General features: G+C 37.0%; 1 protein-coding gene across 2 annotated transcripts in view; it reads left to right on the top strand.

Moving 5' to 3' along the window:
• The window catches only part of MACROD2 (mono-ADP ribosylhydrolase 2), a 2078532-nt gene that overhangs the window by 320687 nt on the left and 1732128 nt on the right, over positions 1-25717 (top strand). The gene's annotated exons all lie outside the window — the stretch shown is intronic.

The raw sequence follows: 25717 nt of genomic DNA, 5'->3' as shown, positions 1-25717 counted from the left end.
TGGAGGTACAATTCTTGGCCTGTCAATTACTCAGGCTGATTCTACTTGCACAGCAGTAGAATAGTTTCATAACCTACCCTGATTCAACCTGTTGGAATCATCTATCTACATGGAAACCTAGCTAGAAGGACATGTAAATAACCATAAATTTTCTCATGATAAAGCTGGGACCACGCTCATTAAAGTTTCAGTTACAGAACTATTTTGCACCCGTGCCCATAGACTATGACTCAGCTTGAACAAATTATCATATTTATAAGCTTGTTATAAATAATACTTAGGATACAATGACTTTGGGAAAATTTGATATAATCTGCTAAATGTGAAGATATGAATATCTAAAAATTCAGCAATTCTATCCCCAGATGTATACCCAAATATCTTTATACATGTGCATGTGCATTTACAGACATATACAAGGAGTTCATATCTGCATTATTCATACAAGCTCAAAACTTAAAACAACCCAAGTGTCCATCAGCAACAAATAGATTAATATATTTTGATAAATCAAAGTGGAACAGTACACAGCAGTAAAAATGAAGAAACTACGTGTATACATAACTTACGTGAATCACACAAATGTAATGTTTGTGTAAAAGAAGTCAGACACGAAAATGTGCATAGTGGGTGATTCCATTTGAGTAAAGTTCAAATACAGGCAACATTAAACTATAGCATGAAGAGATGGAAATTTAGGTAAACTATTAAGCAAAGCAAGTAAACAATTACGATAAAAATGGGGATTGGAATTACTTTTGGTCAAGGGTTGTAATTACGAAGGGGGGTGTGTGCTGCACTTCCAGGAGTACTTGCAGTGTTCTTTGCCTTCACCTGGGTGGTGGTGTAAAAGTATTCATTCTAAAATAATTCATTTTTTTATGTACACATACAGGCATGTTTCATTTTATTGTCCTTCAGTTTATTATGCTTCACAGTTATTGTGCTTTTTGCAAATTCAATGTTTATGGCAACCCTGCATCCAGTAAGTCTATTGATGCCATTTTCTGAACAGTATGTCTTTCTTTGTGTCTTCCTGTCACGTTTTGGTAATTCCCACAATATTTCACACTTTTTCATTATGATTATATCTTTAATGGTGATCTGGTTAGTGATCTTTAATGTTACTATTGTAACTGTTACAAGTTGCCGGGAGCACATATAAGATGGCAAACTTAATGAATAAATGTGTGTGTTTGTTCTTACTATTCCACTGACTGGATGTTTCCCTTTCTCTGTCCCTTTCCTCTGGCTTCCCTCTTCCCTGAGACACAAGAATATTTAAAATTAGGTCACTTAATAACCTTGCAGTGGCCTCTAAGTGTTCAAGTAAAAGGAAGAGTCCTATGTCTCTCAAAATCAAAAGCTAGACATCATTAACCTTAGTGAGAAAGGCATGTCCAAAGCCAAGATAGGCCGAAAGTGAGGTCTCTTGTGCCTTACAGTTAGCCAAGTTGGGAATGCAAAAGAAAATTTCTTGAAGGAAATTAAATGTGCTACTCCAGCGAACACATGAGAGGTGAGACAGGAAGCCAGCCTTATTGTTGATGTGGAGAAAGTTTGAGTGGTCTGGAAAGAAGATCAAACTAGCCACAACATTCCCGTAAGCAGAAGCCTAATACAGCATAATGCTCCAACTCTTCAGTTCTAGAAATGCAGAGAGAGGTGAGGAAGTTGCAGAAGAAAAGTTGGAAGCTAGCAGAGGTTGGTTCCTGAGGTTTAAGGAAAGAAGCCATTTCTATAACATAAAAGGACAAGGTAAAGCAGCCAGTGTTGATGTAGAAACTGCCGCAAGTTATCAGGATCTAGCTAAGATGATTGACGAAAGCCCCTAACACTAAAAAACAGGTTTTCAGTGAAGATGAGCTAGCCTTCTATTGGAAGAAGCTGTCATCTAGGACTTCCATAGCTAGAGAGAAGTCAATGCCTGGCTTCAAAGCTTCAAAGCACAGGCTGACTTTCTTATCAAGGGCTAATGTAGTGGGTGACTTTCAGTTTAAGCCAGTGCTCACTTATCATTCTGAATATCCTAGGGCTCATAAGAATTATGCATACTCTACCCTTTCTGTGCTCTATAAATGGAAGAATGAAGCCTGGATGATAGCACATCTGTTTACAGCAGGGTTTCTTCATATTTTTAGCTCTTTATTGAGACCTACTGCTCAGAAAGAAAGATTATTTTCAAAATATTACTGTTCATTGACAATGCACCTAGTCACCCAAGAACTTTGATGGAGATGTACAAGAAGATTCATGCTGTTTTCACACCCGCTAGCACAACATCCATTCTGCAGTCTGTGGATCAAGGAGTAATTTCAAGCCTTCACATTTAAGAAGTGCATTTTTCTGGCTAGTTGTGGTGGTTCATGCCTGTAATCCTAGCACTTTGAGAGGCCGAGATGGGTGGATCGCCTGAGGTCAGGAGTTCGAGACCAGCCTTGCCAACATGGTGAAACCCCATCTCTACTAAAAATACAAAAATTAGCCAGGCATGGTGGTGGGCATCTGTAATCCTAGCTACTCCGGGGGCTGAGGCAGAAGAATTGCTTGAACCCAGGAGGCGGAGGTTGCAGTGAGCCAAGATCATACCATTGCACTCCAGCCTAGGTGACAAGAGAAGTGCATTTTTCTTAGCACTACTGCTGCCATAGACACTGTTTCCTCTGATGGATCTGAGCAAAGTCAATTGAAAACTTTCTAGGGAAAGGAGTCATCATTCTAGATGCAGTTAAGAACATTCATGATTCATGGCAGGAGGTCTGAATATCAACATGAACAGGAATTTGGAAGACATTGATTCCAACCCTCTTGGATGACTCTGAAGAACTCAAAACTTCAGGGGAGGAAGTCATTGAAGATGCAGTGGAAATAGCAGGAGAACTAGAACTAGAAGTGTTTCCTGAAGATGTAACTGAATTGCTGTAATCTTATGATAAAACTCACATGGATGAAGAGTTGCTCCTTATGGATGAGCAAAGAAAGTGGTTTCTTGAGACAGAATCTACTCTTGGTGAAGATGCTGTGAACATTGTTGAAATAACAACAAAGTATTTAGAATATTACATAAGCTTAGTTGATAAAGCAGTGGCAGGGTTTAAGAGGACTCCAGTTTTGAAAGTTTTACTGTGGGTGAAATGCTATCAAATACTATCACATACTACAGAGAAATCTTTTGTGAAAGGATGAGTCAATTAATAAAGCAAATTTCATTTTCATCTTATTTTAAGAAATTGACACAGCCACCCAGCCGTCAGCAACCACCACCCTGATCAGTCAGCAGCCATCAACATTGATGCAAGACCCTTAACCTGAAATAAGGTTATGACTCGCTGAAGTCTCAGATATTTATTAGCATTTTTAGCAATAAAGTATTTTTTAATTAAGATATATACCTATTTTAAAGACATAAGGCATATTGCATGCCTAATAGACCTCTGTGTAATATAAGCATAACGTTTATGTGTACTGAGAAACCAGAAATGTGACTCACTTTACTGGCATATTCTCTTTACGGGGGAAGAGTTGCTTCTTATGAATAAGCATAAAACATAGCTGCTTGAGATGGAATCTACTCCTGGTGAAGATGATGTGAACGTTGTTGAAATAACAACAAAGAGTTTAGAATATTACATAAACTTGCTTGATAAAGCAGTGGCAGGGTTTGAGAGGACTTTCGGTGGTCTGGAACAGAACCCGCAATGTCTTTAGGTATGCCTGTACATGGGAATAATTTTTTAAATGAAACTTAAAAAAAAAAAAACCTGAATATAATTACTTAACCAGGGAATTTTCTGAGTATTAATATTTGTAAAGTACCTTTCACTGTAGAAGGGATAGGATAACTTGTGGAATACTCTGAACAGAAAGAAGAGGCATCTGACCCAACACTTAATTTCTTACACAGTCAAGGGCTTGCTTTGGATATATACGGAGAAGTACCAGCTAATGAGATTCTCATGTTCTAAATTTCATAATTTTTCTGTGTTAGACTCCTTAATTTATTCCAAGGAACTCAATAGAATAATTTTGGATTGTAATGTCATATGCAGGTGCAATGTGACATTTCTGAGTCATGCGTTGGAGCTGACAGTACAGCTTGTCCCCACCCTCATCCATAGCTCTTTACCTATTTTTAAAGTTTCCTAAATCGTAAAGGTGAGACTACTGATAGTTTGAGTGAGGCTTATCAAATCCTATAGCTTTTTACATGGAAGAGATGGATTTCACCTAGAAGTAAAACATTCATTTACTGATAATGTTAACAGCTAATGTCTGTTACAACATCTGCACCTCCGAGAGTTTATTATGTATCACACTTTGTGTGCATACTTGCATTATGTCATGTGAATCTCACAGTCACTGAGGTGCATACTAGTATTATCTCACTTTAGTAGTGAGGAAACTGAGACCCAGAGGGGTGCCATGAAAATAGGTGTGTTTGACTCTAAAGCCCATGCTCTTTATTGTTGGGATACCTTATAATGCTTTCATTTACTTCAAGGTTGCAAAAGAAACAAAGCTCTCGGGGTTTTGTTGTTGTTGATAATGGTGTATTTATTTCAAGTGGAAACTTGAGAAAGTTGACAAGCTTTTCATTCAGGTCTCACTGATGTCCTTCATGTGCCTTTGAGCCTTCCTTGGCCAGTCATTTATGTTTTTAATTAGGATTCAGAATCAGAGGTGGTCACACCACCTACCTCAAAGGGTGATTCGGCTTTGGACTACCTTTCTGGTCTAATGTTTGAGACTTAGGTGGGCCAGACTCAGCCCATCCTGTGTTTTCCACATCCGATTTCTGTCTTACCTACAAGCAGGCATCAAATAAAAGACCTTGAATGTATAGGGCAAGCAGAGGAAGCAGTTGAAAGTTTGTAGTGAGCCATCATTGTCACATTAGGCCTTTGTTTAAAGAATGTATCCATTGTTAAGATTTCAAATGTTACCTAAAGGTAGGGGAGATGGTTATAAGGAAAAGCTGTGGCCATTTTAATAATAGCTAAGATATATCGAGTACTTAGTGTCATCCAGAAACTGTTAAAAGATTTTTTACCTATCAATGTAGTTAACACTTGCTACAATCCTATCAGGTATGTATTCTTAATTCTCCTCATTTTCGGGGAGTTGGCAGCACAGAGCAGTTCCTAATTTTCCTGAGATCACACACCTAGTAAGTGGTAGACTTAGGAGTTACTCTGGAAGGCTAATTCTAGAACCCACACATTTAACCACTATGTCATTCTGCCTCTTGTTGAGTTGAAGAAAGATTTGCATGTTAATATACTTTATATTCTTTAAAAAATGAAAGGTGCTGTGGCACCTCAGTTGGGAAAAAAAAAAAAGAAAAAATAAAAAAAAGGAAAGACATCAAGTGTTAGTGGTATATTGAATCCTTTGATTTATTTCAGCATGAACCAACTGCAGTGGTAGAAAGACATTTATAGTGTGGTCACCTTATAGGCTATAAGGCAATAAACCTCATACTATAAGTTTTTAAGACTGCCAAGCATTTTCAAAACTCCTTTCATATCTATGAACCACTGAACAACAAAGATCAAGTATGAAAAAATGTTCTTTTGAATTTCCCTAAAGCAAGAACATACTGAAATGAATGGTGAATACTTGTGTTGGTTCCTTGTTATTCCTTGATCAAATAATGACCTTCGTATCTATCGACTCATACTTCTCTGTTGAAAATAGAGTGTTTTTATTCTACCAGTGATTTAAATTAGAAAAGTTATTATTTGCTGTCCCCTTAAAACATTACGTATATATATATATATTTATATACTTTAACTAACATATCTTGGTATTATTGATTTAACCTGTTTCTCTCTTTTGAAATAGCTGTGTAGGCCTCTTAATGTATACAACAGAGATCTCTGGAAAACAATTCATATATATTTATGCAATATGAATTCTATTTTAATTCAGATCTTCTGTGCACAACTACTGTGAAATCTGTAGTTCTCTTGATTTCTTCTCTTTAGATTAAATCTTTTTCTTATAACAATGTAGAAAATAAATGTTACCAGCCAGGTGCAGTGGCTCACGCCTATAATCTTAGCACTTTGAGATCACCTGAGGTCAGGTGTTCAAGACCAGCCTGGCCAACATGGTGAAACCCCATCTCTACTAAAAACACACAAAAAATTAGCCAGATGTGGTGGAGCGTGCCTGTAGTCCCAGCCACTAAGGAGGTTGAGGGAGGAGAATTGCTTGAACCAGAGAGGTAGAGGTTGCAGTGAGCTGAGGTCATGCCATTGCACTCCAGCCTGGGTGACAGAGCGAGACTCTGTCTCAAAAAAAAGAAAGAAAGAAAGAAAATAAATTTTGCCTTTATTAGGATAGACAGAACTATGCATAGAAAGTACAGGTATATAGTTTTCCATTGCTATTTAATTACTACAGAATTACTGTCTTAAAACAACTTGCATTTATTATCTCAAAGTTATGTAGATCAGAAGTGTATCTGGCTTCTCTGCTCAGTTTGACAAGACTAAAATCTAGATGTCATCCTGCTGGGCTCTTATCTGGAGCCTCTGGGGAAAAGTCTGCTTGCAACATCATTCGGATTATTGGCAGAATTGAGTTCCTTGTGGTTGTTGGACTGCACTCTCTGTTTTCTTGCTGACTATCAGCAGAGAGCCCCTTTTAGCTTCATGCAGCCCTCTGCATCTTCAAAGGCAGCAATGACTTATTAAATCCTTTCTAGGCTTGGATACTCTCTGACTTCACTTTCACTCACACTCAAAGGGGAGGATGTTATAAAAGAGTGAAAGTCATTGGAAGTCATTCTTAGAATTCTGCCTACCACAGGGAGGTAGCACAGTATATATGAGCTTGGTACTTCCTTGAGATTTGATATTGACAAAGCCTGAAATAGGCGACTTGCTTTACATGAGTGATTTTAATGTCCTTATACCTATTGATTTTTAAAAGGAAATACAGCACTTTTAAATTTATTATTATCCTTGCTATGTTAGAATTCAGACTTGGAAGTTATTTTTTATTTTTTTATTTTAGTTTTTTGAGAACAGGAGCCTTGCCCTGTTGCCCAAGCTGGAGTGCAATGGTGTGATCTTGGCTCACTGCAACCTCCGCCTCTCGGGTTCAAGCGATTCTCCTGCCTCAGCCTCCCGAGTAGCTGGGACTACAGGTGCACACCGCCACACCCTGCTAATTTTCATATTTTCAGTGGAGATGGGGTTTCACCATGTTGGCCAGGATGATCTTGATCTCCTGACCTTGTGATCCGCCCACCTTGGCCTCCCAGAGTGCTGGGATTACAGGCGTGAGCCACCACGCCGGCCCTAATTTTGTGTATTTTTAGTAGAAACGGGGTTAAACCTTGTTGGCCAGATTGGTCTTGAGCTCCTGGCCTTGTGATCTGCCTGCCTTGGCCTCCTCAAGTGCTGGGATTACAGGCTGGAAGTTATTTTTAAATTAGTGAAAGTATAGAATTATTTTGCATTCACTGAAAGATTGTCAAACATTCAAGAAAGAAGGTGGTCTTCTGACACTGATTGCAAAGTCCCCTCCTCTGATATGTAAGTGGAGAGGTGGAGCCACTTACTGTGGCTTACACTTACGGTAAAGGTAGAACATGTTGAGAGTGAACTGAATTTCACAGAGAACTTATCTTTTCAGTTTTCTTGCTTTAGGATCATATAGCTTTACTATGGGACATTTTTTTCAATGAAACTGACCTACCACTAGCCATTTTTCATTGGAAATGCACAAAACCTCAGGCAACAAGCAACAGCTGAGGGGATCAGCGGATCTTTTAATCTGCCTGATGCTGGCCACAGAGAGTCCTTGCAAGCGTCCACCACGCCCCAGAGAGCTTGTTTTCTGAGGTGAAAGAAGGGTCACATGTACAGTGTTCACATCCCTTAGATCTTCTCTCTGGGAAGCCACAGTGGTGATAAATGTCCAGAAGAGCAGTTATTCTCAAGGTATACGACCTCACAGCCATCACAGCTCATCCCTGTTTTATTTGGCTTTCATTCATCGAAGAGAGAGATTTTGAACAGGAAGTACATCTTGCAAGTACTTTGTAATGACTGATTATCCTTTTTCTGACTCCACCATTTGAGGAACCCTTCAGCTGACCTGTTTCCTTTGTAACTGGTACTTAATATGCATCAGATTTGTGCTTTTTTAAAGTTTATAGTCTTCCAGTTCTGCATAGTTCCAAATATGTCTCTAGTGAATCAAGCCTCCCTGACACTGCTCCCTCTTTCCTCCATCCCACAGCCCCCAGTGCATTTAAAGGTACATTCAGCAGAACAAAATTTCCCAATAGAGTCATACAGTGGCTTATTCATAGTATGCACTGGAGGTCTTCTAATGAAGGATAAAGGGCAGTTGTGTCATGGTGTCTTCTATGATTCTTTTGTGTGGAATTCAACATCCACATTAGTGTCCCTTGAAATACCATGACCTCTTAGCTCTACAACTCTAGTCTTTTATCATTTACCAGAATGAACACATTTTGAGTGTCTTTAGTATTCTGTACCACTTTATTTTTATGATAAAGAAAAAAGAACCCCTTCTTTATGTCTGAGACCTTTCCATTCTCTTACTACTTATGAATGCAAACTTTCATGTCATTGTACTTTTCAGGTAAGAAAATTTCCCTTATTTCTAAAAGAATTGATGCCCAGATTATTTTAATCATGGCGACCTATCCTTGGACCCTTTATCAGAAACTCTGTTTAAAAGGCTCATCTGAACTGTACATAATGTTCCAAACGTGTTATGCCCAGCCCAGAGCAGACTAGACTGGTTCCTTCCTTGATGTGTGGATTACACTTTGCTAAGCTCAAGTTAGTATCCATTCTGTAGCCAGAAGATAAATTAATGAATGTGTAGTGAAAGCCAACCAGTTCTTTTAAAAAGAAGTCTAAGATTGCCTTAGAATACTTAGTAGACATAGTATGCCTCTGGTTCGGAATTAAATTGTGGTTGACTAAACTTCCCCACACTCATTTTCTTTGGTTTATTTAGATCATTATACATTGACGCATTCCACTTCTCCACAACTTTCAGCTTTAATTCCTTCTTGCTTCAGCTTATATCCAACAGTTGATTATTTCAAAAGCTCTCTATTAGCCTTTCTTAATACTCTTACCTCTAGATTCCTAGTACTGGGTCAGCCCAGCCATCTACCTTATCCACACCTAACCTCAATCTGCTGAGTTCTGCTGTTGAAAATTCACACAGCTTATTTTTGTCTTTGTCTTTTTTATGGTTTTTTTTTTTTCTGCACAAAATAAGATTGATTACTTTTGCTGGTCAGCACCATGATTCAGATTTTTTTTTTTTTTTTTTTTGAGACAGAGTTTTGCTCTGTTGCCCAGGCTGGAACGCAGTGGCACAATCTAGGGTCACTACAACCTCTGTCTCTGGGATTCAATCAATTCTTCTGCCTCAGCCTCCAGAGTAGCTGGGATTACAGGTGCGCACCACCATGCCCAGCTAATTTTTTTTTATTTTTCGTAGAGACAGGGTTTCACCATGTTGGCCAGGCTGGTCTCGAACACCTGACCTTGTGATCCGCCCGCTAGTGCTAGGATTACAGGTGTGAGCCACTGTGCCGGGCCCCAAATTTTTATTTAAACTTGATTAGCTGCCTCATATTGTCCTCCGAGATTCTAACATGTTCCTTGCTCTGGGACTTTGCACTTGTGTTTACCTCTATCTAATGCTCTTACACTAGTTGAGTAATTTTCAGTCTTGATTATACATTAGAATCAATGGGGACTTTAAAACAGTTCTGATGCTCAGGCCACACTCCAGACCAATTAACTCAGAATTTCTGAAAGGTGGAACCCAGGAATGGCTTTTGCTTTAAAAGATTCCCAGGGGATGCTAATGTGCACTAAGGTTAAAAGCCATTGCCCTATAAAGATGCATGCTTTGCCTTCTCACTTTAATTGGTTTTAATCTTAAATGATCACCACTTTTGGGAGAATTTTCTTGTTTCTCTAAAATAAAGACTTCTTTCATTTCTGTTCCCTTCTCCTGCCTTATTTTTCTTCACAGTGCATATCATTTATTTACCAGGTAAACTGTTGTTGCTTATTCATTTCATTTGTCTGCCTTCTTCTCACAGAATATAACCTTCATGGGTGCTTACATATATATGATCATATACACATTATATAACGTATTATCAATGGTAATTAGAACCAAGAGAACATTAGAATGGAAGAGACTGACTTGGTCGAGTATATACAGAGAGAAGAGGGCCTAGAACAGAACCCCAGAGAACTACAGCATTTTGGGAGCCCATGTGGTTACTCCATTTCTTAGTTGGTTTAGTTCACTGCCATATTCCACCATCTGTAATAGACCCTGATAGACTATTCAGCAAGGTTGTTGAAAGGAATTCCTCAGCACTTCACCATTTTCCTCGACCTCCCAAATAAATACTCTTTTTCACTTTTGGAATATTTTCAAATAGCAAAAAAAAAATAAAAACTGTCTAGTGAAAATTCTTTGACATTCTGGTCCCCTTGACTAAGCTTATAAAATGTCGATGGATCTTTTTTCATATCTCAGAAAATTGATTCTCCTGGTGTTTGGGGTTAAGAATTTTTTATCTAAAATTTTTTTTTTTTAATTCTTCGATTTTGGATTCTGTTCCATTCTCTTTATCTCAAGACTTTGGTCTATTCAATCTTTCTCCTTTATTGGTGCCTTTCTTTCACACGAGTCTACTCATGTTTCTCCCATTTAAAACTAACATTCTCTCTTCTGTCTCTCTTGCTCTTTCTCTGTCTCCCCACTAAATCCTCTTGTTTGTCACATCTCTTTTCATTTTTAAACCTCTGTATCTTCTCATTTCTACCCCTGATGCTTTATCAAAAGTGCTCTGAAGTCAATAATGATCTATTCTTTCCAAATCCAGTGGACATTGTTCATTATTTATCTTTCTTCACTTTCCCTCTCTAAGTTGGAAATGTTGTTAACTTTCTCGCTTTTGAAAATTCTCTTCTTTCTTGGTTTCTGTGATATCCCTCTCTCTTAATTTTGATTCTGACTCTAAGGTACAATCCTTGGTGAGAAAGTCATACGCGTCATTATTCAAGGTATTGATAAAAAGCTTGAAAAAATTTAAGCTTGAGGCCAGGTCCTGTGTTGTGCTGTTAGAGACCCACCTCTAGGTTGCTCCTGATCAATTTTGGGGGGGTCTGTGATTCATTCTACCTAATAACATTATTATACAGTCTGTAGATCTCCATCAAATCCTGGAGGATATAATTAAAAACTGTTAAATGTTTTACTAAAGTAATGATAAAATGTAAATCACATAGGATTATACCTCAGAGTAACACAAATTTTAACGTAAGGCAATTAGCAATTGATATTTAGGGGGTCTTCAAGCCAGCAACCTCATTCTCAAACAAGGATAAGCTAAATTTCTATCTTCTAGGGAGAAAGGACAAGTTGTAGAGGGGAGCAAAACAGCAGGCAGCTAGGATCGTAAAGAGCAGAGAGGCTGAGAGCAAACATGATCCTAGTATTTTTTCTTTTCAGTGTCCCCAGATTGGTTGACAAAGCAAAGATCAATTGTGTAGGAGGCCATTAAATTGCTGCAGCTATCCCAGGAGTGCCAGTTAGCCATGACCCAGCATTTTCTTCTTGGATAATTAAGCTAGAGGGGCAAATGCCACTGTTTGGTACCAAACGATAGTTGGACCTGAATTGGGTGTTGACTGCTGGAGCTGGACCCTAGCTATTCTGTGCTCCTCAAAGCGTTGACCATGGACCAAATGTAGACACACACACACACACACAAAATTGACTATTGAGAAGAAAAATGAATTTTATTAATCAAGGAGGGAGGGAAAGTACAAGTGTACAAGTTATGGATTACTTACTGATAATTGCTTACCATAAATTTGAAAACTTCAGCGTAATTTGAGAATGAGATGGCCTCCATATTAATTTAGTAAAGTTGGCATTAAATTTGAAATATTAATTCAAAACCCAAAGACCTCTGTATGTATGGTTCTGAATTTTGATGGGGAACGGAAAAGAATCTGTGAATCGGCCTAAACTGATACCATGGATAGGCGAGAGACAGCCACTTCTTTACCTTTCAGTTTTTCTTCACTATGGATTTGATAAAGAAATTTTGAATTTTCTTTTTACTACATGGAGGATGTTATGGACTTCATTCACTTTTTCTTCAATTAAAATTTTGGTAATTATTCAGTTATTTTTATTGGTTTGAGAAACTATTGCTTTGGGGCCAAGTCTAAAATAACACTCGTAGATCTCCTTTTATAGCTATGAAATTTGAGGTTAATAAGTTAATGTTTCAGAAGATCATAAAACAGTAAGTTGGGAAGAAAACTAAGGTTTTCCAACTTTCAGAAAACACTCCATTTACTAAGCCCTATGTTGTCATATGTTGCCTGTATTTCTGAGTAAGAAAAAACTTTTAATATTACCAATGGTGTTTTAATTTTTTTGGAAAAAAGCGGGAAACTTTTTTCTAATTTAGCTTTATGTTTGCAGTTCATTTTGGTAAATTATTATTTGCCTTCATTTCTAGATTTTCTTTTCTAGATTTGAATTATAGTCTCAGAGGATGTCCTTGGTAATGGAAGGATAGGGGTTATTTGTCATGTCAGCTGATAATTAGTTTGGATGATCTTACTGAAAGCTAAAGTTGATTGTGTTCATCTGCAAAGCAAACAATTTTGACAATTAAGGCATAAAAATTGTGAGTGTTACATATAGCTGTTCCAACTATAATGTGTTGATTAGAGCTGTTTCATGAATCTTTCTCAGGAATAGTCTGAGTGCTATATACTGCTTAGAAAGAAAATACAGAGTCAGTGTATTTGCTATCACAATGTGCTGATTGCAGCAGCTTGCCCAGAGCTAAACTTGCTGTAATAAAAAGTTCTGGATTGGAACATAGTGATGGCATTTATGTTATTTGCCTCCTAAGTTGTTTCTGCACTTTATAAACCCAAGCAAACAGCTCTCAGTTTGAGAACCTCGGAAAAGTCTGTCATTAGGTATTGCTGAGTTCCCTTATGTCAGTTCTTTGAAGAATATGTTAGCTGTAGTCTTGCAGTGAGCTGTAGAATATGGATCTTACATAGCTGAAGGTGCTGGATTAAAACAGCTTCCATCTTCTGACTTTGTCCAGATCATGGTATTGAACTCACTTTGATAGATGCCTTTCGGTGAGGGTATTATTATTTTTAAAGACTCATAGTGAGTTCCTGGTCCTTTGGATTGCCTTCTAAAACAGTATGAAATCAGGCAAACCGGGCATTAGCATGGTACTCAAGAAAATTTGAAAAAGGCTCAAAGGAAAACGACTAAACCCATCTTATACGTGCAGTATGTTTTAACAAATCAACTATGGATTAGCTCCAGAAAGTGGCCATGTTTGTGTATATGGGAGGCCACAAAGATCTCTGCCACATATTACAGTGTCTGCCCACAAAATTGTCCCTTTTTGAAGTCATAGAGCCATCACTGGGAATAGCAGTGCCTCTGAGTGCCTACTAAGGAACAGTTGTGGAGATAGGCCAAAACTAAAGATAGAATAGGAAAGAAAAAATAAAGATGGAGGGAGTGGGCAATTAGAGATGGAAAGGGTGAAGGATGAGTAGCAGTGGTTATGTGCTGCTTTTAATGACAATCCAGTGGAGGAGTTGGCTTTCCTCTTGCTCGGAAAGGATATGCATTTTTCATATGCATATGCCAGCCTTCACTGGGTTTCCTGTGTATCTTCAGATCATATACCAGATGAACAGAAGTTCTTCCATTACTACCAGTGAAGCTGTTATTATCATCACTTAACCTTGCTGCTGTGGACAATCCATTTGAAGATCTGGAAATGCCATTTGGAAATGGCAGGTGGAATTTCGACTCTTTTATTATTTATTTCTTAAATTTTTTTTTAATGAATAAAATGAGGATTACCCAAGATAGTTTTTTTTGAGGGACAGTATGATTCAACCTCTTCAAGGAAAAAGTTTTAAAATGGCCTTACCGTAATACTCGAATAACTCAGACCCTTCACATAATTTCCTTAAATGGAGGAATTTAGTCCCTAGTTATTAAAAAAAAATACAGTACTTTCTTTCTAGAAAACCAGGAAAGTCAGAAAAGTAAAAAGAAAAAAACACACCTGTAATCTCAGCACTCAGAAATAACCAGTCAGGATTCGTTATAATAGTCCTAAAGTGCCTCTTTATTTTCTAAATTCTTGGGCAGTGGGTGACTAAAAAACCTGAAGTTTTGTGCCTGTTCCCTTGGGTGATATTCTAAGTAATACCTGTTATGTTTTAACTTGTGTCTATGGACCAGTAATATTTGAATAGCTATGACTGTGTTTAAGTCTATTTTGTTCCAAATTCACGATCGTAGCCAGAAATTCTCTGACCAAGAGAATAGAGAGAATTGCCTAATGATTTCACTGTTTTACCTAATGATTTCTCTACATTTTTCTCTTAAACAGTAATAGCTATATAAGTAAACAAAAAATAATAGACAGATACATAACTTCTTGACCACATTGGCTAATGAAATTTAATAATGAACTATGTTGAAAACTGCAAACATTTGCTATGCTATAGTTTATAAGTGTTCTCCATTTGGTAGAATATCAAATAGTGCTATTTTTATGTTATTGTGCTAGTATTTCCTACACAATTATTTTGCTCGTGTTTCTACTAGTACATAGACTCCGGACTCCTCAGTTGTAGAAGTTTGAGCATGTATGGGGTATGTGTGTGGGATGAGCATGGAGGCTTATTGGAAAGGAAGTTATTTCCTTTTATCTTATCTTGAAAAAATTCAGATCCATGCTTGTGCTAATTTTACTCAACCAATAATTTGTTTCTAAAGACTAATGTTCAGAAGGATCAAGGAAAAATAATGATTATACCCTTTAAATTTTGTAGTCAATTTATTTAAATGTCCTAAAATTATTAGCATTTTTAGCCCGTTAGCAATGACAGCAGTGTTGTAAATAACTGTAACAGACCTCTTAAAGAACCAGACCTCTTGCTTAACAGGATCCTTGATCCTACACTTAATGAACTCCTCACGACAAAAGGTACCATAAAATTACACTTGTGCTGCATAGGGACATTTTGATCAATGATGGACTACATATACAATCATGGTCCCATAGGATTATAATGGAGCTGAAAAATTCCTGTTGCCGTCATGAGGTCATAGTGCAACACAGTACCCACGTGTTTGTGGTGATGCTGGTGTAAGCAAACCTACCGTGCCGCCAAGTGTCTAAAAGTTCAGCATATACAGTACAGCACGTCATCCTTGATAATAATAAGTGACTATCTTACTAGTTTATGTATTTGCTATACATTTACCATTTTTTAAAAATTACCTGTTTTTTTTTTTTAAAGTGTCATTATAAAAGAGTCAAAAAGTTGAAAAAATCTGAAAGTTTATAAAATAAAAAGATTACAGTAAGCTAAAGCTAATGTCTTATTGAGGAAAGAAATATATGTTAAAAATGCATTTAGTGTAGCTTATGTACAGTGATTATAAAATCTACACTTATGTATAGTAATGTTCTAGGCCTTCACGTTCACTCACCACTTAACTCACTGACTCACCTAGAGCAACTTCTAGTCCTGCAAGCTCCATTTATGGCAAGTGCTCTGTACAGGTGTACCATTTTAAAGATCCTTTATGTCATATTTTTAATGTACCTTTTCTGTGGTTAGATATGTTTAGACACACAAATACCATTGTGTTACAATTGCTTACAGTATTCAGTATACTAACATGGGGTACAGGTTTGCAGCCTAGGAGAAGCAGAGAATACCATATAGCTTTGGTGTGTAGTAGGCTATATACTATCTAAGTTTATGTAAGTGCATTCTCTCATGTTCACACAACAATGAAATGGCCTAGCAATACATTTTTCGAACATATCCTGTGGTTAAGTGACACATAACTGTATGCATACATTTTATGTTTGTTTGTTTTTGAGACTGAGTCTCGCTCTGTCACCCAGGCTAGAGTGCAGTGGCATGATCTTGGCTCACTGCAACCTCCATCTCCCGGATTCAAGCAATTGTCGTGTGTCAGCCTCTTGAGTAGCTGGGATTACAGGCGCCTGCCACCACGCCTGGCTAATTTTTGTATTTTTAGTGGAGAGGGGGTTTCACCATGTTGGCTCAGCTGATCTCGAACTCCTGACCTCAAATGATCTGCCCGCCTCGGCCTCCCAAAGTGCTGGGATTACAGCCATGAGCCACATTGTCTGACCTGTATGCATATCATTGTCTACGATGTTCTTCCTTTGTATTTATCACTGTTACCACCCAAATGATTTTAATTTTTAAGAGTAGGTTTCTTTTCCAATTAACCTTTGTACACTGTTTTGTGAATTATACTACAAAATATGCTCAAACGGCCCTCAATCCATATTTTGTACTGATAAATACTCAATAAAATATTTGCTGAATAACAAATAATTTTCAAAATTATCATTTTCATTGCATAATATTTATAATACAATAATTCTCTTAGGTGGATGTGACTGCTAGATATTCTTCTCAGGTTCTCTGTTTGGGCACAGCTTCAGCTGACTCAGGGATTCTGAGCCTGCCTAGCCATAGGACTCCACTGGGAAACTGATCATGTATACACATTCCAGGCCACACCCCTCCACCCCAGACCTGCTCAGTCACAATCTCCAGGTGATTTATATCATCAGACAAGTCTGAAAAACTTGAAACTAGTGAGGCCACACTGGGAATTTGATCAATGCATAATTGCAGATTGGTGTATAAGAAAGATTTATGGATGTGGATTGAGTTGATAGTGTCCATTTACTTTTATCACTAGTCAAATCAAATATCAGAAGACAAAACTGCCCTGATACTTTCTTTAAATTTTAGCTTCTATGAGACTTCAGTTGAAGTAATATAAAAATTATTAGGTTTTGAGCACTACCATGTACAAAGCACTGTTCTAATCTTCTTCATGTATCTATTAATATTAATATAGAGAGATGAAATAATTTGCCCAGAACTGAATAAGTAACAAATGGGAAAACTTGAACTTGAACCTGAGAAATCAGATTTCAGAATCTACACAATTAACCCCTGCAATATATTGCCTATAGCCACCAAATGCTAAGTATGCACTAATGTGTTAGGCACTACTATACTTCATACTTCACATACTTTTACTACTTCTAATTCACTTACCAATTCTATAAAGTGGGATTAAGAAAGGCAAATTAAGAGAGATTAAGTATCTTACCCAGAGTTGCCCTGCTAATACGTAGTAGAAGCAGTGTGGTTTGAAGCTGAGGTAGCTCAACTCCAGAACTCTTTTCTCTTAACCACTACCCTGTATGCCAGAATGGCATGCTTGAAAACACTGATACCTGTCATCCCTTCAGCATTTTATAAAGTAATATTAGCAACTGAGGGGTCTTCTGTAAGCTAATTATAGAACACTTCATTGTCTGCATTAAAAAATGTCTACATTTAACATCGACATTAAGACCCTTTGGTGTGTACATTCCATTTTTAAAGAGATTCTGAAGTATATTATAGAATTCCTTCTCTGAGAAAGATTTTAAAATAATATATTGGTCACTCTGTTATCTGTTACAGGCTGGCTGAAGGAGAGCTAAGGATTAACCTACTTTTAAGGAATTCTTAACCCTCTAATTTTTATCATTAAAGGATAATATAGTTGATGAATACTTTATATTTTGTGAATATTTGGTAAGCAGTTGCACTTAATTCCCTTCACTTGAACATTAAATATTCCACATTTGTTTTGTCCCAAGTAAGTTTTTCTCTTTTACTTTGAAATGACTTATAAATTTACTTTCAGACAATTATAGAAGATTTACTTTGAACTGCTGCTTTCCCCCTCCTTTTTTGTTCCAAAATGAAGGTGAAGTGTTAATTGGTTTTAATGGCATCTCTGGCTACCTCTTTGCCTGGGACTTCTAAGGAAAAGGGAAAAACTGTCAGAAAAATGTGTGAAATTTGTCTGGAGAGGTGAGAAACTTTAATGTGCTTGTGAATTAGTGCATTTCTTCTAGGTAAGACTATTGCACCATAACAAATATTGAAACATAATTCTCACTCTTAGACTTAATCCCTTAAGTATATTAGTTGACGTTCGTAGAAGAATTTTCTGAAGAAACGTGTTAACTAAGTTTCTGTAGCTGGAAAAGATCAGCCATCGATAGACTATAAAATAAACATGTCTTGTATAAACATACACATACAACCGGAGACTCGACTCTCTCTCTCAAGAACAAGGGCATGCTAATTTGGATTCTCCACTAGAACGGATGAGTCTGGATTATGCAATATGCTGTTATACTTAAATACAAGACTATTGCCTGAGACATGTACCTGGCTGTTAACACTTTTTACCAATATAAGTGATTCTCACCAGGAGTGGCTAATTTATCTGAAATACTCTCCCTGGTGCTTATACACTGATACATTTTAGTGATTCTTTGCTTTTGATTTAACAGGTAACCATCTAGATAGATGTTCATATTGAACAAAAACATTTACTGAGATTCCGGAAAGCCCAAAGAAGACTTCTTTATCATTTTAACAGCTTTAAGATAACTAACGTTTTTTAAAAATTATTATTCCTTCTACATTTTAGCAGTTGACATTTCCACTTGTATCTTTACCAGAAGTCAGCAGAGTAATATAATGAGCCCAGTTCTGTGTTGGGGAGAGAGATAAAAATATGGCTTTGTTAGAATTTGCTTCTGTAAAATCAGTGCGGATTACAGAGGGAAAATAGAAAAGCAAACAAAGTCTGTCGATTTGTTTCTACACTTCCCTCTTTTTTTCATTCCACATTCCAATGTCAATTTTATTATAAGATACCAGGAAAATGTTTCTTTATCATTAAAGATAAAAATAAATTTTTTTAGGGATTTTGAACCATTAACCTATACCCGTGAGTTACGTCCTCTACTTGAAATACATAAATTTTTCCACACAATTAGAGAGGCATTATTACTTTCTTATTTTACAGAAGGTGAAACTGAGGCTTAGAAAAGTTGACTAAGGTTATATCTCAAGTAAGTGGCAAAAACTGAATGCAAACTAGGTCTGTCTAATTCAAAGATAATGCTCTTAGTCATCATCTCAAATATAAGTTGTATAGATAATTTAATAGTGTGCTGGTGTATTTTGTTTTACACACTTGGAGTCAGCATGTCAGAATAAAGAGAACAAGACAGAAAAGGCAGGAGATCTGGAGTCAAGATAATGTGGATTTGGAATTCACTTTTTTGTTGGAATTCTGATTCTCCCACTTATGCTGTGTTATGTTGGGAAAGTTGCTTTAGCTGTTTGAACTTTAGTTTCTTTTGTGAATTGGGAAGTAAGGGAGATAATAAAGAAATGCTTAATAAATGGTCGATGCTAATACTCTACAGTTGTAGGATGGTTTACAGTTTGCAAAGAGCTTTCACCAAGATTGTCTCAGGTAATACTTAGTAATGTAAGTGTTTGAACCCCATTCATTCTTTTATTCGTTCATCCAACAAATATTTTGTAAGTGTCTACTAGGTTTCAGGCATTGTTTTACATGTTGGAAATATTTAGCAGTGAAACAATAGGGAAAAAAATCTCTTGTTTTTATGGAGTTTGCATTTTAATGGGGCGTATAGATAATAGCACGTAAGTAAAATATTAAATATATTAGATAATAACAACAAAGGTAGCATGTAACTCTTATATGAGAAGTACTATGAGCTAGTAGCTTAGTAGCTAGAAGCATATTGCAATTCATAGATCAGCTACATGACTTTCCATTATGGACAAAAAAAAAAACTAAAGTAGTTACAGTTTAACTACAAACTAAGATTGTATTGTTTTAAAACAATTAGGAGATTTAAAACAATTTAATGGTTAGTACACATCACCAAAATTGATGAAATATCTTCTAGCTAGAACATTCTATGATATATTAGCTAAAAGCATGAAGTGTAAATATGGACCTCCGATACCTATCTATCTTTATGTAGGTCTGGCAATTGTACTCTAAATAGGACATTACAATAATTCAAAGATTTTTTTAAGATTATTGAAAAACACTAAATAATCTTGGCATTTTTTAACTTTGTAAGCTAGTCAGTATTCTCTTGAGTTATATGTCTCAACTTCAGCACAAAGCTAGGAAAAAGCTTCAGTGATCTGAAACTTCCATTTTGTTGTGCTATGGCTCTTAGAAGATACTGTGGAATCATGAAAAGATGTTGTGGGGAACCCAGACATCAAGATTATTTCTGCCAACTCGGAGTTTAAATTCACTGAAAGCTACAAGAAAGACAAGTGTTACTTCTGGGGTAGTTGACAGCCATTGACTATTGATGACCCCAAGTCATCATTCAGCATCATGGGGTGGAGGTCTGTAAGTACTGGAAGAAAAAGTCACATCTCTCCATTAAATGTTTTGAGATTTAATCCTAAAAATGTTTTCTAGTTGTTATCTCAGTAAAAGGAAATAATCTTTTTTTCTTGACTCAAACTTTAAAAAATTGCTGAGGAAGTGTTTCTGATCAGCGTTTAAGACAAGCTTGTCCCACGTGTAGTCCTTGAGCCACATGCAGCCCAGGATGGCTTTGAATGCGGCCCAACACAAATTCGTAAACTTTCTTAAAACATGAGATTTTTTTGTGATTTTTTTTTTTAGCTCATCAGCTGTCATTAGTGTTAGTGTATTTTATGTGTGACCCCAGAGAATTATTCTTCTTCCAGTGTGGCCCAGGGAAGCCAAAAGATTGAACACCTCTGATGAAGAAGTTAAGAGCTCAAGCTTCAGTAACAGATAGAATTCTTGTTCTACTACTTACTAAGAAGAATTCCATTACAGCTTGAAAATATTTTGAGCATCTTTACACCTCTCTACTCACCACCACTATTCTGCTCCACACAATTTTTTCTTCATATAGTAGCTAGAGTGACCTTATCACAGTTGAAATCTGACAGTCTGATCCCCACACCTTCTCCTTGTCTTTCACTGCCGTCTCCTCCTCCCCTCCCTGACTCCTCCTCTTCTTCCACCCTGCCCTCTTAAAAACTGTCTATTGTCCTTCTTTTATGCTGGAATTAAGTCCAGACTCAGTGAGGCCTACCTTGCTGATCTCACCTAGGTCTTGCTCACTGAGCATGAGACACCTGATGTTCTTCTAACCCTTAAACACATTAAGCTGATTTCCTATTGGAAACTTAACACATCCTGTTTCCTGTGCTCAGAACACTCTTCATTTCACTCTTTACCTGGCTGACTGTTCAGGTCAGGCTTTCTCTTACCACCCAATCTAAATAGGTTCTCTTGTTATGCTCACTCGTAGCACCGTGTTTTTCTCTTTCATGGTACCTATTACAATTTTTCACTTTATATTCTTTTGAGTTTTGTTTAAATATGGATTCCTGCCCTCCCTAACCATAATCTTCATATCTTGTTGGTCTACTGCTGTACACTCAACTCCAGCCACAGTTATTGAACAGATACTCAGTACATCATTGTTAAGGTTGAATGGATAACAAACCTCTATGACCTTTCAAAGTCTTAATTTGCTTATCTGAAAAATAAGGATAATAATTCCTATCTCTAAAGTTATTGTGTGAATTAAATGAGATTAAAAGATCTAAAATACTTAACGTTGGGCTTGACAAAGTCTTCAACAAATGGTAGGGTCTGTAGTAGCAGCAACATAATCAGCAGGCACTTAATATGTCCACTGTGTGTGTAAGACATCACTAATATTTATAGAACATATTTTAGAAAGAGAAACTTTTGTTAGACTTTCGTTTAACCTAGTCTTTACTGGGTATCTTAATCAACATTGGGGTCTAAATTAAGGAAATTAAAATGCAGGATTCCAGCAGTGAGTCCATGCTTTTAAATGGGACATTGAGATGAACTAGCCTCAGCTTTGTATTGTCACAATTATCAGAGCCCCCAATGTACATTCAACAGGGTAATCACTTTGTGTAGGAATTGCCTAGACTATCCTCCCTCTACTCCAGCCAGCTGACATTGAAAAAGAAGCTCTGCTTCTATGTGTGCACATAGTCAATCTGTAAAATCCCATTATCCCCAACTTCCACACCCCCAGGGCTGCATGTTTCCTTTTGAAGTCTCTTAAAAAAGAAAAACTTTCAAGGCAGCCCTAAAGTTTATTTCTAATCTTATTTTACTTATATATTGTAAAAATGAGATAGGGATAGGGAGTGGGAGGGATTCATAATGTGATTTGCTCACCTCTTTGCCTGGAATCTAATGATACTTGTAGGAAAGCCCAGTGCAAGTTTTATATGGGTAGAAATACTTCTTCAGTGTGTATTTTGAGATAAAATTGGATTTCATTCTGTTTTGATGTGCAAAGAATGGAGCAAGGTTAATTTGGTTATTCTAGTTCTTCTTTTAATCTGTCCATAATGTCTATAGTATTTAGATAAGAGTTTCCACCTACCTCCCATGACCAGCAATCTGTGTAACTGATTATCTGTTAGGGTCCTAGGTGCAGTGCTCTTCTTGCTTTGCTTTCCTGTTTCATGTCTCTTTCTTTCTGAGAATATGACCTCCTTTCTGGATAATTTTCTAGCGATTTTACTAGGCCCACTGCAATCTTTTTCTTTTGGGTTTCAATTTCCCATGTGATTTACACTTTTCTTAGCATTCTTTCAACAATCTTGAATTAATTGACGTTTTTCCTTGAGGATGACCTTTCCTGTTATCTGCTCCATCTCTAGAAACAACCAATATTTGGTGAAACTAGAGTAGGGGAGAGGTGTGAGATGTAGGTAGGAAGTCTTAACAATGTTTTCTCCAAACTTGAAAGATATGACTATGCTTCTGTCACCATTATTCAAAAACCTTTACTTTGAGGTCTGTATTTTACATCTGCAACACCTAATCCCATCCTTTTCTCCATCCTCTTCATCTCTGGGACATTTCCTCATCTTCCTTAGGGCTTGCACTGCAAACCTTACCTTCATACCAACTCATTCCATCTCTCTCAGTGACTTTGTCCTCTTTGCTAGTGATTCTCGTAAAACTATAGCTTCTCAGTCAGTCTTTATTTCAGGCATCCTAGTGTCACAGTCATGGCCTGGACTGCACCTCTTGGGCATGTCAACTTTCTTTTCTCCTACCAAATACACTCCACATCCTCATTGTAGATTCCTCTCACTATACTCCCATCTTCTTCCACAGGTTGATATATCTCCGTCCTGGTGTTCACTTCCTTTTTTTCTATCTTGTTCATCCCCATGACCCACCAAGACCCCTTCACACTCTTAACTTCTTAAAAGAGTAGACGTAATCATTGTTTCTGTTTTCTTTCTCTCCCGTTATCCTATCAGCAACCTAGAAGCTTTTCCCTCATTACTCTGCAGACGCTGCTTTCATAATCCCCAAGCGTTGCCTCATTTTTCATATTCAGTGGTGACCTCTTCTATGTCTTTACCCTGATAACACTTTTTACATCCTCCTCTTTAAATGCTTTTAGTCCCCTGACTCCATAATATTTTCTTTCTGTGATGACTTTTCCTCCTCTGCAACCCCCCACCTTTTGATTATTTGTTTTTTGCTGTTTCTTCGATCTGGATTCTTCTCCCTCTTCCCCCCGCTACAAAGGGTAGGTGCCTCTTTGGCATCTCTTTTCTCTCTGCTTATTTTCTGTTGGTTATCTCATCCACCCTCTCAGTTTTAATACTCACCTGTTAGATGTTCTGGTCTCACATCCTCCTTTGTAACCTTCTATAGACATTCCAGAGGGATAATGTAAACCTAAGGTCATGTTAATTTATTATCTAAACTGGGTCACTATGGAGGGTTGAAGAGGGCACTATTAATAGTTAGCAGATATAAATCTCTACTGCACACAGTCACCTGTTCAAAGCTAGTGTTTACAAAATACTCTGAAATCTGTTTCTTCACAGTTGTTTTCCATCTTTATTAATTGCCTCACCAACATTCTACTTACCTGTGCTGAAAATCTTTATCATCTTCAATATTTACTTTTTTACTGTGTCTTTTTAATTAAAGCTTTCTTTTCTTTATTTCTTTTTTTAAACCCCATCCCACCGGTGATGTGCTTGTGAGACCTGTATTTCCCCTTCCCTGAAATACTGCGTAGCCTTCTAACTTGTCTTGTTGCTCCCAGTTTCTCCCATTGATCTTTAAGCAATATTTTTGATGTTCATAAAATGTGGCCTGAAGTGCACTGATTGTTTATATACCTGCTTAAGAGTCATTGCCAAAGAATATCAATGTAGAGTTCTCAGCTTGGAATTCAACACACTAAAAGCCTAATGTAAAAACCTTTGCAGTCTTACCTCCTTCATGGGCCCTGTATTTCAGTTGTACTATTGGCCTTTATCCAAACACCTCCTAAATCAGTGGTCCTCGACCACATCAGAATTACCTTTGGAATTTTTTGAAATGTAAGTGTCTAGCCTTCATCTGGGAGCTTTTAATTTAGTAAGTCTGTATTGGAACCTGATTGTCTTAATAAAATCCTCCCTCAAATGCTTCTGACCAAGGCCAAGGCTGAGAAACATTGCCCATTTTCATTTCTTTATAATTTTGGTCACCATTTTCTCTTCATAACCAGTATCTGCTTTTCTTTAAACTCCTTCTTACCTCTCAACACCTATCCTTAATTTTAGCTCTTTCATGAGGTCTTCCTTGATCTATCCAAATAGATGTAATTGTTTCTTTCTCTTTACTGCAGTAGCAGTGAACTGTCACTGCTGTTTATACCTTGTAACTGGTAGACAGCACACTTCTTGAAGGCAAGACATCTGCTACTGTAAGAAAGAAGCCAGTCAGTAAAAGTCATTGGCTAGTTAAGAATATTCGTAGATAACTTTGAAGTTCTTAAGAAAGTGATTGATAAGCATGAGTTATTTTTTGCTAATTTAACAAAAAGTCCCCAAACAAAAAGTATGGTGTTTGTAATTCCAAGACTATGCTAAATTAGGATTTGCTAATCATGCTAAGAAGGAAAAAGGGATTAGAATTTTAAATGCTGCTATCATTTTCAGCAGCCATGAACTAATACTACATTCATTGGTGGATTGGCTCCTTTAACACCCATGTTTCAGGTGCTTTAGGACATGTAGCTGTCTTTGGATTCCTCGTCAAAACTGTCATGTTGGCATGTAGCTATGAAATATGCATTAGTCAGAAACTGTAGTTACTAAAGCCGAGTTCTTTTCACTAGTTTCTTTGGAACAGGGGAATAATACTTTTAATAAATAGGCCTTGCTCAAAAGATAGAGCATAGCGTTGTTGTTAGAGAGCAAGAATAAGTGTAGTGATTTAATGCAGTTACAAGTGGCTGCATCTAAAAACAATTTTTGATTTTTGTCAAACATTTAGCAAGGGAGTAATTTTTTCCTTTAGTTTTTTCTAGCTTTTCCAGTTGTATTTTTATTAAATCTGTATGCTGTATATTCAGGATTGGATTGTTTCCCTATAAATTTCTGTTAGTACCTGATTTGGAGTTTAATCTTAGTATCATTTAGTTTGGGATACATGGAAACGTGTGTATAATTTGTTGAGTGCATTTTGAGGTGGAGACTTGTATCTTGATATTCTATTGAAAAAATATGTATGTATTTTCTATTTTGCAAAGTAACTGGATTTTATAGCAAGTGTAGGTAAAGAAAAAACCTTTATC

The sequence above is a fragment of the Aotus nancymaae genome, unplaced genomic scaffold, assembly GCF_030222135.1.
Source record: "Aotus nancymaae isolate 86718 unplaced genomic scaffold, 86718_ANA_hifiasm-v0.15.2.pri h1tg000001l, whole genome shotgun sequence".
NCBI classification, from domain to species: Eukaryota; Metazoa; Chordata; class Mammalia; order Primates; family Aotidae; genus Aotus; species Aotus nancymaae.
The sequence above is the reverse complement of the archived record's forward strand: the minus strand, read 5'-3'. Positions and strand labels throughout refer to the sequence as shown.